This window comes from Petaurus breviceps, unplaced genomic scaffold, assembly GCF_028583685.1.
Source record: "Petaurus breviceps papuanus isolate PSGF00001 unplaced genomic scaffold, PetGlider_PUasm1.0 98, whole genome shotgun sequence".
In the NCBI taxonomy this organism is placed as follows: Eukaryota; Metazoa; Chordata; class Mammalia; order Diprotodontia; family Petauridae; genus Petaurus; species Petaurus breviceps.
In genome coordinates this window covers 21,346,313-21,360,200 of record NW_027187460.1, presented here as the reverse complement: position 1 = coordinate 21,360,200, position 13,888 = coordinate 21,346,313, and the positions used below count along the sequence as shown (strand labels likewise).

Sequence of the window (13,888 nt, the reverse complement as noted above, 5' to 3'; positions counted from 1 at the left end):
TCTCTTCCAATAGAATAGAAGTTCCTTAAGGGGAAGAACTATTTTTGCCTTTCTTTCTTTGAATCCCAACCATGTAATACAGTGTCTTGCTGTTGTTGCTGTTCCATCGTTTCAGTCACGTTTAACTATTTGTGCCCCCATTTGGGACTTTCTTGGCAAAGATACTGGAATGGTTTGACATTTCCTTCTTCAGCTCATTTTACAGATAGGAAGACTGAGGCAAACAGGGTGAATTGACTTGCCCAGAGTCACATAGCTATTAAGTGTCTGAGGCTGGATTTGAATTCAGGGCATCCTGACTCTTGGCCCAGCACTCTATCAAGTCACAGTGTAAATACCTATTACCTGCCTGATTGACCGACTTTCCAGAGATTACTAGTGAGGCATTCCTGTTCATTTATGGGTTGGTCTAGATGATCTCTGAGGTATTTTCCAACTCTGTGATTTATCAAAAATTAGATTAGAGGGGCAGCTAGGTGGCACAGTGAATAGAGCACCAGCCCTGGAGTCAGGAGGACCTGAGTTCAAATTTGGCCTCAGACACTTAACACACACACACACACACACACACACACACAGCCGTGTGACCTTGGGCAAGTCACTTAACCCCAATTGCCCTCCAAAAAGCAAAAAAAAGAAAAAAATAGATTAGAGAAACAAACTCATATTAATGAAAAAGATTCTTCCTAGAGTTACCAACCCAAACGAACTGTTATTATTTGAAAGTGACCAGATAGAAACTGGTGTTTTACACAGTGCTTTTCAACAGTCTTATTGGTCATTCTACACAGCAACTCATAGAGATAGATAAGCTATTCCCCCCATTTTACAGACAACAACTCAAAATAGACAATACAAGAGAAATTTCTTCCATTTAAACCTTTTGCTGTTCTTCCAGAATCATAGCTATGGCAAGATTTAGAAGCATGAACCAATTCCATGGTATTTTGTGTGCCACTGCATAACATGCTAGTCTCTTTCTTCTTTGTGCAGGACAATAAAATTCATCTGTCTGGTCTGTAGGCCCAGGGTCTACAGGAAATGCTGTGATCAGGTTAAAGTTCAATAAAAATGGACAATACAGCCCATGAGCCCAGAGTTCTATATTTAGGTTATAGAGGCTCTCTAAAAATCAAAGGGCTTTCATCTTTATGATACTGGGAAGGATGGGAAAGTCTGATAACATGGAGAAAGGGAGAGGCAGACAGGGCTGAAGATTTTTAAAATCTACCTGCAAAGGTACAATGGGTTTCTTTTATGATACAGAAACTGAAGTCAGTAGGTCTCCTGATTCCTCCCATTATGTCATGTTGAGTGTTTTTCTAGATTTAGGAATACAGGGGAAATACAATACACATTTTAAAAACTGTACAGTATAAAGCACTTACTAGGTAAAGAGTATTGAACTAAAAATGGCTGAGGGAGATAGAAGATTTAGGTATGATAAGGTTTCTGACTTTGCAAAGCTTATAATCTAGTAAAGGGATAAGATCCAGACCTGGATAACTTTAACAAGCAACATTATATAAATTCATTAAATAAGTGCAAAGTGCTATGGAAAAGGCCATTAGCGACCTGGAACTTCAGGAAAAACTTTACGATGGAGGTGCTACCTGAGCTGAGCTTTAAAGGATGGAAATTGCCACACAGGGAGCAGCATGAGCAAAGGAGTGGATGTTAAAGTGCAACTTTTATTCAGGAATGAGGGGCTGGACTTTAGAGAGAGGGGGAAGTGGTGATAGAAAAACCTATTGGGGGATTTTTGTAATGATTCACAGAGGTGGTACTAGGCTGTTGTCAGTAGGAACAGAGAGTAATGGCTTCATGTTGGGGGAGGGTGGATAGAACAGACTTAATTACTGACTAGGTGTGAGAGGTCAGGGTAGATGAAAAATCAGAGACAGCACCAAGGTTGCAAATATGGAAGACTGGGTGAAAGGAGTGCTACTGACAGTAACAGAGACACTGACACCTCAAAGAGGGGCAGATTTATGGAGAAAAACAAGATGACAAAGAAACAAATATTACCAATCACCTACTACATGCAAAACCTTTTAAGAGGCACTGTGAGAGATACAGAAAACTAAGGACAATCCACAACTTCCACAAGCTTAGAAGCCAGTTAGAAAAGGGTAAGTCATCCATATGAAAACATAACTTCAATCAAAGGCCAATATATGATGAGTGACAAGGGTGTGGTTATAAACCAGTGGCATCAAATTCAAATAGAAACATCCCAGTGGGCTACATGCTGACTAAGAAAACAAATTACCATTATTTATGCAGTATTATATTTTTATTTATTTTGTTAAATACATCCCAATTACATTTTAATCTGATTCAGCTCACTGGGCTGAGTTTGAGTAGATTGTTGGTAATATAGACAATTATAAAGATTAATCTACTTCAGAGGAGGGAGAGATCACTTCTCGTGGGCCAGGCCCAACCAAGACCATGGCATAGTTAACATAGATCTATTGTCTCCATCAAGTGGATGATGAGAAAAGAACTGCGGTTTGCCCTTCCAGACATCAAGGTGGAGGTAATATAAACACTGTACTGATAACTGTCAGTCTTGTAGATTATATTATCTGCCCTTAAACCCCCTGCCCCTAGCCAACAAGCTACCTGACCACCAGGCCAACCACTCTGTGTATGCCTTTTCATGCACTTAACATGGACCAGTCTCAACCAGGACCAGAGCCAGTTCCGACTAAAAGAGAGAAAAAAAAATTGGTATTGTGGTAGGCCCTGGGACCTCACAGATGTTTGGAGGGTAAGGAAATCAACCACAACTCAGCCTCTTACAACCATCAGGGGCCTAGATATAGGCCTCTTTCAACTCAGCCATCTGGCCACCAGGCCAGGACCAAGACCAGGCCTCTTGCCCAAACAATACAGGTCTCTTGTCATCTGCTCAGCTGCTGCCTTGGCAGCATTCCCTTAGCCCTTCTGCCTCTTGCTCAGGAAATGACATTCATTTCAAATCTGAGCTGTTACCTAATGCTTAGCTACCATCCATACTTAGAAGGGTATCATGACAACTTATTGTCCAGCTGGTAGAAAACCTCCTCCATTTAAAATCTCTCAAGTTTAAGGTGGAAGACTGCTTAGCCTAGTTCTGTGCTCTCATGCTTATCTAAATAACCTGTTCCCTTCTAAGTTCCTATCCCACTCTACCATCTTTCCTTCCATTGTGACCTGTGTCACGCCACTCTGTTGTTAACAAACAGCCTGTCCTATAAAACATCTTCCTCTTATCCTTCTTCCATCTCCTTGGAATCCAAAGAATCTAACTCCCTACTCCACCTTTTCCAGGCCTAGAAGTACTTTCTCTCATGCTCCATGGAATACACTGGGATAGTAGACGGATTAAGTGTGTTTCTTGATCTTCACAGACCCTTCAAATCCTCCCTCTACTGGGTATCTTTTCTTCCTTTCAGGTTCACTCCATCCAGATGTATCACCCCATCTGGATGGACTGGACACCCTGGATTTCCCCAAATTTAATATGTCTTAAAAAGAACTCATTAACTCAGTAACCCTTAAAACTAGCTCTTCTAAATTCCTAATGGTGGCAAGGACACCATCATTCCTGCAGTCCCTCCTGTCTGTAATGTTGAAGTCACCTTCAGTTCTTCTCAGAGAATTCCTCTCCAATTCTCCCAGAGCCCTTTAGATCTCCTCCATTCCCATATTATACTACTACTTATTACTATAACATCATGCTGTATATACTATCTGTATACATGTTCTGTCCCTTATTTATGCAGTATTATATTTTATTTATTTTGTTATTTTTGTCTCTTACTCATCTCACACAACCACTCAAGTCACCCATTCTATCTCAACAACATCTCTCTAATCCATCCTCTTCCATTCACTCACTCATATCCCTAACTCAGATCTCCATTACCTCTTGCCTGTACTATTACCACGGCCTCTTAATTGCACTCCCTAAATACAGCCTTTTCCTCCCCCAATTCAGCCTTACTCAGCTGCCAAATTGACAGTATTAAAGCACAGGTCCGTCCACATTATTCCCCTGCTCAAAAAGCATCAGTGACTCTCGATTGCCTCTGGGAAAAAAAAAACAACAACAATACAAGGTCTTCTGTTTGGCCTTTAAAACCCTTCAAAATCTGGCTCTGGACTATGCTTCCAGACTGAACTCTCATTATTTTCCCCCGTGCACTCCTCTTCACTTTGCCTGTGCCGGCCCTACCTGCTGTTCTCCACACACAACAATGCATCTCCTGTCTGAAAGTCTTTAAGCCCTTGGCCTGTAATGCACATCTCCCCTCACCTCTCCCTCTTAAAAGCTTTAGCTCTGCTCCAGACACAGTTCAAGAGTCATCTCCTACCAAAGGTCTTTCCTGATTTTCCCAAATGTTAGAAGCCTACCTTCAAAAAGAACTTGCTATGTATTTTACATTTTCTTATCTGTATACATGTTGTTTTTCCCTCCCCAGTAGAATTTAAGTTCCTTGAAGGTAGGAGATATTTAGTTTTTGTCTAAGTGTCCCCAGTGCCTAGCACACACAATTATGCCCTTTGATAAATATTTATTGAATGGTTGTCCAGTCGTTTTTCAATGCTATTCAACTCTTTATATGACCCAATTTGGTTTTCTTGGCAAAGATGACAGTGTGGTTTGTCATTTCCTTTTCCAGCTCTTTTTACAGATGAAGAGCTGAAGAAAACAGGGTGGAGTGACTTGCCCAGGGTCACACAGCTCGTAACTGTTTGAGGCCATATTTGAACACAAGAAAATTAAGTCTTCCTGACTGCAGGTGCAGTGCTCCTGTGTACAGTAGCACCACCTTGAACAGATGGGGAAGACTTAAGAGGAGGAAAGTGTTTAAAGTGGGTCTTAAAAGACAAGCATGATTTTTACATGAGGCAACATGCAGGGAGGGCATCACAAGTATAGGACATGGGAAATGGAAGAGCATAAAAGAAAGAGAAAATCTTATGTATGTTACTAGAAAAGGTAGTAGACCACTTTACATTTACAAGACTATTTGGAGCTAAAAAGGTAGATCAGAACCAAACTGCTAACTTAAGAGGAAGACTTTAATAACAATCTCCCTGATAATAATATCATACATTGTTACAGCTCTTTACAAGTGTCCAAGTACTTTCATTTACACATTTCACTGGAGTCTCACAACAAGCCTATGAGTTACAGGGTAGTTATCATTATCCCCATTTTACAGATGAGGAAACCAGTGATGTTCAGGGCCTGTCCCAAAGTTACATGGCTGATCAGTGGCCACGCCAACTGGACTTGCTCTAGGAATAGAACTCAAGCCTTCTAATTCTGTGATGACCTTTCTTTTCTGTTTTTTTTTTTTTTGCTTTTGGGAGGGCAATTGGGGTTAAGTGACTTGCCCAAGGTCACATGGCTAGTTTTTGTGTTAAGTGTCTGAGGCCAGATCCGAACCCAGATCCTCCTGACTCCAGAGCTGGTGCTCTATTCACTGCACCACCTAGTCGCCCCCTTTGAGGACTTTTCTACAACATTATGCTATGTTTTTAATGCCATAGTGAGGAATTTGTACACAGGCAAAGATAACAGAAAATACAAGTTATGAAATAATACCAATGAGGTGGCGTTGATGGTTTATGAGCAAGGGAGTGCTATTTCAGCAAGATTAATCCAGCAGTGGTAAACAGAATATCATGTAGATTCCAGAATGAAGAAATAGGAGGGTGGCAATTGAAATGGAAACTACAGACCAGATATGGGAGAAATAGCGATGATATAACCCATAGGACTGGATGACTGATTAGATATGAGGAGTCTGGGGAAGGAGGAGTCAAAGATAAATCTGAGCTTGCAAGCCTGAGTGACTGGGAGGATGATGGAGCCCTTGATGGAAAGCGAGGCATGATTTTACAGTGACATATCTGAATCCATGTAATAACATGGGTTATAATAGGCTTCCGCTATTTTTGAAAGGTTAAAACAACTGCATTTGCATGCATCATGGCTTAGAATATTGGCTTTTTAATAACACCATTTTTCAAGAGGCTAAGCTCTTTCCCCAGGCCTTTTGAATGATGTTAAATGCGCAGATGGAAGCTGCCGGGTCAGTGCTGCTGTGTCCAGCTTGGTGAACACATTTCCTGCACATGGGCAAGTCTGGCAGGAGCCTTGCTGCCCTCCAGGAAAGCCAAAGGGAGACATCAGTTGAGTTCAGGGAAATACAATTGAGGCTGACAGCTAGTAGTATGATTGCATTACCTCTCTCTTGACTTTGGGAAAGCTATTCTCTCATCCACTTGATAGAAAAGGGTTATGGTCTTATGCATAGTGAACAGGTCAGAAAAGGAAGCTGCTCAATTTCAAGATCTGTCTCTCAATCAATCAATCAATAAAAGAAATGAACAAAAAGCATTTATTAAGCACCCACCATCATGCCAGGCACTGTGCTAAAAGGCAAGGATACAAAGAAAGACAACAATAGTCTGTGCCTTTAAGCAAACGCATTCTGATGCAGGATCCCTCATCATATGTAAATGAGAACCATTTCAGTTAACACTTAGCTTTCTCATGGTATACAGTGCCTCTCCACACACTAAGTCACTGCTTGATCGAGGCCTACTTCATCACTCACCTGAGCTATCCTCCTTACGTGGTCTCCATGTCTCCAATCTCTCCCCATTCCACTCTGTCCTTCACAAAGCTGCTCCCCAAAAAATCTCCCTAAGACACAGATCTGCTCATGCCACTCTCCTGCCCCCAAAACCTGTGGAGAAAACCTACTGACTCAGGGGTGTCCTTCACAAAGCTGCTCCCCCCAAAATCTCCCTAAGACACAGATCTGCTCATGCCACTCTCCTGCCCCCAAAACCTGTGGAGAAAACCTACTGACTCAGGGGTAAAATACAGATTCCTTACCTGGTATTTAAGTCTTTCCACAATCTGGCTTCAACCTACTTTTGCAGCCTTAAGTCATATTTATTACCTTGACAAACTCCATCCAAACCTGTACTACCAGTGGTTTTCCAAATTTGATAGACTGCCTCCTGTCTCTTTGTTTTCAAAGAGGCTATTTGTCTCTCAAGTCAGGAATGTATTGCCCATTTCTGCCTTGCAGAATCTTTTTTCTTCCTTCAAGGAATCTTCCCTGATTTCCCTAGACAAAAATATTCTGTCCCTTCTCAATTTTTCCTGGAATACTTTGGAGACTTCCTTTGCCCTATCACATTCTATCTGGTATAATAACACTTGTATCTATGTACATGTTGTAACCTCCCTAGCAGAATGCAAGTTCCTTGAGGGCAGATAGTATTATTTTGCAGGGGCTGCGTGGGAGGGGGGGGAAGGTATTCCCAGTATCCAGCAGAGTGCCTGGCACATAGGTACACAGTAAATGTTTGTTGTTTTTTGTTGATTAAGATATTTCTTATACCTAAAACATTCTCTTCCCCAATATCTCGATATGTTCAATTCAACAAACACTTATTAAATGCCAACTGAGTGCAGAACATTCTGCTGAACCCAAGAGAGAGAGCAGAAATAGGAAGACCAGTTAATAAGTTATGGCAGTATATCAGGCAGACAGTAGTGAGGGCCTTTACTGGAGGGGGTCTCAACATGCATCAGTAGAAATTTTCTCACCTAAAATTCCATATAACCAATGAAATTACAGGTCTAATCCCTAGTCTCAATAATTGTTTGCATTTACAATGTTTTGCAGGTTGTACAGCACTTTCCCTGTGGCATAGGCAGTATAAGTTTCATTATCCTTCCTGTTTTTACAAATGAAGAAACTGAGGCTCAGGGAGATAAAGCCAACTGCTCAAGGTCACACAGCTAATAAGTAGCAAAGCCAGAAGTCAAACTCAGGTTTTCTAATGACAAATCCAGGACTTTTCCCACTAGATCAAGAATTCTTAACTTTTTGTCCCTGATAATCAGGGACCCTTTTGACCATCTGGGGAAGCCTATGTGCCCTTCTCAAAATAATAGCTCATGAAGAAAATGTTACATTTCTTCTAGAGGTTAGTAAAAATAAAGATGTTAGGGGTAGCCAGGTGGCTCAGCAAGTAAGAGCACAGGCTCCAGTGTCGGGATGACCTGGGGATCAAATCTGGGCTCAGATACTTAGCACCACACCCAGAAATAACTGGCTGTGTAACCTTGAGCAAGTTACTTAACCCCGATTGCTTAAAAAATAAATAAATAAATAAATAAATAAATAAATAAATAAATAAATAAATAAATAAATAAATGAATGAATGAATGAATGAATGAATGAATAAATAAATAAATAAATAAATAAAGATGTTTACTTTTTGCTCATCCAAGTTCACGGACTCCCTAAAAATATAGCCCACAGGTTAAGCAGCCTTTCACTAGAGCATGTGAGGACTCAAGGGCCCCTTTTAGGGCAAACAGTTTCTGATTTTATGAAATCTGACACCTAGAAAGAGCAAGTGTCATCTCCAAAATGAATAAGCATCCATTTCTCAAAGGGAGGACCAAATTTTAAGTCATCAGGGTATTCTAAATAGCTTGAAAGCCTAAGCATATTAGATCAAACAAACCCATCTCTTGGCTAAGTAGGTTTAAAACAATTGTCTTTTGAGTCTGTAACCTTTAAAAATAAATTAGCTTTAATCCCAGTCATTTGAATTTCAAGACTCCAATCCTTGAAGAAAAGGAAAATGCTATTCATTCTCCACCCACCCCCCCAAAAAAAACACCCAGCATCACTCCCTCTACCAATACACATATTTCCTCCAATATCATGTTGAACATGTCAGTACATCCGAATAAATTATATCAGGGTGGGAACCCCCTCACAACCTAACTATGATTTTCAGTCACAGATAGTTGCCTGAGATTCACGAAAATTAACGACTTGACAGAGTCACACAGTCAGAACAATAAGGGTTATGTAGGGGCTCTGAATTCATTTCTTCCTAACTGCAGGTCCAATGCTCTTCTTCCCCCTATGTCACAGTTCTCTACACATAATGAGTGGTCAAAAAAATATTTATTGAATTGAACTAAACTCACCACTGGAGGCCCCAAAGTTCTAGCTTACATATATGATCACACTGTTGTAGACTCCTGAGGAACCATCCAAGGGGGTGCATTTAATTGCTGCAATTTCTGCATAAACCAGGAATTGGAGAAATTGTCCAAATTGACCTTAACTCTCTGGAAACCCTGTATTCCCTGAGGTCTAAATGTCACCTGACAACACCAGTGTTGCAGCTTTGTAGAGGTGGTATGATGAAGGAATAATTATATCCTATAGATGCCATGCAGTGACTAGCAAGCCAGGCTTGGAACCCAGGAAGTCCTGGGGGTTCGACTCTTTCCACTGATGCCTGTGTGACCCTGGACAAGACATCGAGTCTCTATTCTATATGCCTCAGGTAACTCCTCAGGATAGAGGTTCCTGCCTTGGGAAGCTCATGAGAGGATGTTCAAGGGGTATGGAGACTGTTTGGTAAAAGTTATATTATATTAAAATTAATTACTTTATCTTATTTATTATATTCACGAAAACTAGAATTTATTTCTTTTCCTAATAAATAGGCAGTACAAGAAGGTATAAGGCAGGTAAGGTGGCATAATGGAAGGAGTGCTGGATCTGTAGTCAGGAAGAAATGAGTTCAAATCCAGTCTCAGACACTTACTAACTGTGTGACCCTAAGCAAGTAGGGTGACCCAAGAAGCTAGGTGATAGAGTGGACAGAGTGCTGGGTCCAGAGTCAGGAAGCCTCATCTTCCCGAGTTCAAGTCTGGCCTTAGACACTTTCCTAGCTGGGTGACCCTGAGCAAATCACTTAACCCTGTTTGTCTCAGTTTCTTCATCTGTAAAATGAGATGGAGAAGAAATGGCAAACCACTCTGGTATCTTTGCCAAGAAAGTCACAAAGAGTCAGACACAACTGAAAACAACTGAACAGGTAGGTAGACCAAAAGCCAATGAATATGGAGAATTACCCACATGTCCTGCTCTGTCCTAGGACTTCTCTACTAAATCCTAGGCCTTCTTTCCTATCTATGTTGACAAAGGGAATTTCCTGATATAGGGAAGGGGTGGGTAGGAAAAATAAACATCTATTAATTGCCAGTCCTAGAATCAGAAAGACCCGAGTTCAAATCTGGCCTCAAATACTTACTAGCTGTGTGACCCTGGGCAAGTCACTTACTCCTCTTTGTCTCAGTTTCCTCATCTGGAAAATGAACTAGAGAAAGAAATGGCAAACCACTTCAGTATCTTTGCAAGAAAACTCCAAATGGGGTCAGACAGAGTCAGACATGAGTAATTGACCAAAACCCCCCCCCAAAATTGTGCCAGGCACTGTGCTGTGTTTTATAAATATTATCTCATTTGAGATTCATAACAACCCTGGGAGGCAGATGTTATTTTATAGGTGAGGAAACTGAGGCAGACTTTCTAGTGTCACACAGCTAGTAAGTATCTGATGCCAGACTGGCTTCCTGACTCCAGTACTCCAGTGACCAGTACTCTGGTCACTGACCCACCTAGCTACCTCTAAAGAAATTGTTCTATATCTTATGGAGGAAGGAAGATTGGCTTCAGTGTTAGGAAACATGAATTTTGGTGCCAACTCTGCAACTGTGCAACCATATCCAAATCCTTGACCTCTCTGAAGCCACCTACCTCACAGAGCTGTTATAAGGACACAGTGAAGCAATCCACGGGAAAGGTCTCTTGAACTGGAAAGCACACTAACATAATTGTTATCATTATTACCACTACTCCTAAAAAAGACAGGCTTTTTAGACAATGGCACTGGGACACCCACATGACCCATATCAGGTAAACAAGGGCACCCTGAAGCAGCTGTGGGCTTCTGGAGTCCATTCATTGTGCAGAAGTGGAAGGAATAAGCCCCACATCTTCAAAATCCAGGCTTGTCCCAGAAGTGCTACAGATGTCTTGCAGACAGCCCTGGAGTGGTGTGTATTTTCAAAGTTAAATGAGTATATTTATATTTCTATGAAATAGCTCTACCCACTCCCCAGAGATATTAACAGCTCCTTCTCTTAGCTAAGTAGGTTTAAAACATGGCCTGGCTAATGTTGTGAGCTGTAAAATGGGGGCTGGGGTAACAAACCTTGAGAGAGAAATAAAAGTAGAGAACTTTAGAACTGGATGGGACCTTAGAGATGTCTAGTCCAACTCCTTTTTACAGATGGGGAAACCAAGTCCCAGAGAAGTAAAATGATTTACCAAAAGAAAAAAATGAGGTTGGGAATCACAGGATGTGAATTTGATTTCCAGATCTATCACTTACTAGCTATGCTACCATGGGTAAGTCTAAGACTCAGTTTCCCTAACTGTGAAATGAGAACAAAATACCTGTACTATCTACACTCAGATAGCTGTTGTGAGAAAAGCATTTTATATACTTTAAAACATAAACCGCATGTTATTGTTTCTGTGATTTTTTAAAAAATACATGGTAGAATCAAGACTTACAGATGGGATTTTTTGTTTGGTTGGTTTTTTGTTGTTGTTATTGTTGTTGGTTTTTTTTTATAGAATGAAGAGAATCTAGCTTCCTTCACACAAAGAGTGGCAAATGGAGGACATGTTGTTGCCCTGTGGGATGGTAGGTGTGGGGATTTGTTAGTGTGAGGTCAAGTACAACATAAATCCTAGATTTTGATCCAAACTTCCACATTATTCCTTGGCCAATAACTCCAAATTATGCCACTTCTCCAGTGTTCTTCATCCCACCTCCTGGCTATCAACACGTTATACTCCACCAGGAAGCACCCGAGACTCTGATAGGTGAACTTCCCCCACTTCCCCCCGCCTCTGCTTATCTTGTCCCACATAAAACCTCTATTCCCCAATCCCACCTAATTCTTCTTTATGCATAATCTTACCATAACAGAATGTAAATGTTTGGAGGGCAGGATGGGCAGCTTGCTGTTATTTGTATTCCCCAGTACTTAACACAAAGCTTGATACACAGTTAATACTTAATAGAGGCAGCCAGGTGGGTCAGAAACTAAAGTGCTAGGCCTAGAGTAGAAAGATATGATGTCAAATCCAATCTTAGACATTTGCTGTGACACCCTGGGCAAGACACTTAATCTCTGCTTCAGTTTCTTGAACAATAAAATCGGAGATAATAAGGCACCTAACTCCCAGGGTTACTGTGATTCTCAATAATATTTGTAAAAAACACCACAGTGCCTGGTACATAGTAGGTGATGAACAAATGTTTATTTCAGGGTGTCTATGTGGTACAGTGAATTGAGCACCGGCTCTGGAGTCAGGAGGATCTGAGTTCAAATCTGACCTTCGACACTTGACATACTTACTAGCTGTGTGACCTTGGGCAAGTCACTTAACCCCAATTGCCCTGCCCTCTCCCCTCCAAAAAAAGCAAAACAAAAAAACCCCCATCAACAAAAAACCACAAATGCTTATTTCATTCTTTCCATAACACATGCACTGTTTATCTATCTTAAACACTTCCAACTCTGAAAAGGATTTTGGAACAATTCTTTGGGCCATCCACTGTGGACATACCATATTTCATTAATGTCAAAGTGATTTTTAAAAAATCTGCAATGGAAACACAAATATTCATAGCCTTGCCTGTCACATTACCTTTCTGAGACTCAGTTGTCCCATCTATAAAATAGGGATGTAGTACCTGAATTACCTAACTCACAGGGTTGTTGGGACAGATCAAACAAGATAATCTATATGAAGGAGCTTTGGAAAATACAAAGGCTATATAAACGTTAGGTGTCATTATTCACTCATGTTAACAACAAGATTTCATATTTTATTTGGGATTGCCTCCAAGATTTTCTATAAATGTCCTACAATGTGTGTTCTTCAAATAAAAATAATGTATTCTTATATAGTACATGATGGTTTTCTAATTCCCTCACACATGTTCTCTCTTCTGATTCAATTCGATTCAGTTCAACATACATTTCTTTATCAACTATGTACCAGGCATTTGTGCCAGCCACTGGGAATACAAGACCAAAACAAACAAAAAATAGTCCCTGCCCTCCAAAAACTTAGTCTACTGAATAGGAGTGAAAGAGGACAGAGAAATAACATCCTCATACAAAAACAAATGCAAAATATCTCCAAAGTACAGTCTAACCTCAACATTAGCATGTTTAACTTCTGTGACTTCAAGCATCAGAGTGATCTTACTTGTAAGCTCATGTTCACTTTTGCATTGGCAATGTCATTCATGGCTATGCAGAGTAGAGAAAAAAACCGAGAGGCCATGCCAAGTTTATATCTGCAAAAATGAGGAAAGTATTCTTAAAAGTGTTTATGAATCTGCTCCAGAAAATGCTAAAGGAACCCCTCAAGTACACAATGAGGAAACTGAAAAAATGAAAATGGACTAAGTTTGTGGGTAAATAAGACAGTGGTTACCCCTGCCCTCTCGATGGCACCAGGGAGGCCAATCAAGCATCCTACGTGTGGGCAGCTGAGACAAGGGCATGTGCTTTTCATCTGAGCATAGTTTAGCCACAGAGCCTAAGGGGAGATTATTGGCAGGTTCTCCCTTTACCTTATTTTACCTCAGGGTCCTTCTGACATCACTGCCCCTCCCCCTTCCTGTCCAGTCCAGTATTGCTGCTCCCCTTCCCAGCATTTTATGGGTTATTTCATGGTTACTGTGTTAGGAAAAGTGTATATTGTCAGAATTAATGTTTTGTTTTAAAGAATTGTAAACAGAAAAGTGTATTTGCAGCAATTTCTAGCAAGATGACAGTTTTTGGTGGTGATGGGAACCTAACCCCCTATTTCCCATAGGTTCAACGTATGAACACTCACATTTTTAATTTTTGCACTGTTTTCTAGGAATGTTACACCCTTGAAAGTCAAGGATTGAC

General features: G+C 40.7%; 1 protein-coding gene across 8 annotated transcripts in view; it reads right to left on the bottom strand.

Moving 5' to 3' along the window:
* ASAP1 (ArfGAP with SH3 domain, ankyrin repeat and PH domain 1) overlaps positions 1 to 13,888 on the bottom strand; it is a 631,037-nt gene that overhangs the window by 435,995 nt on the left and 181,154 nt on the right. The window lies entirely within an intron of this gene.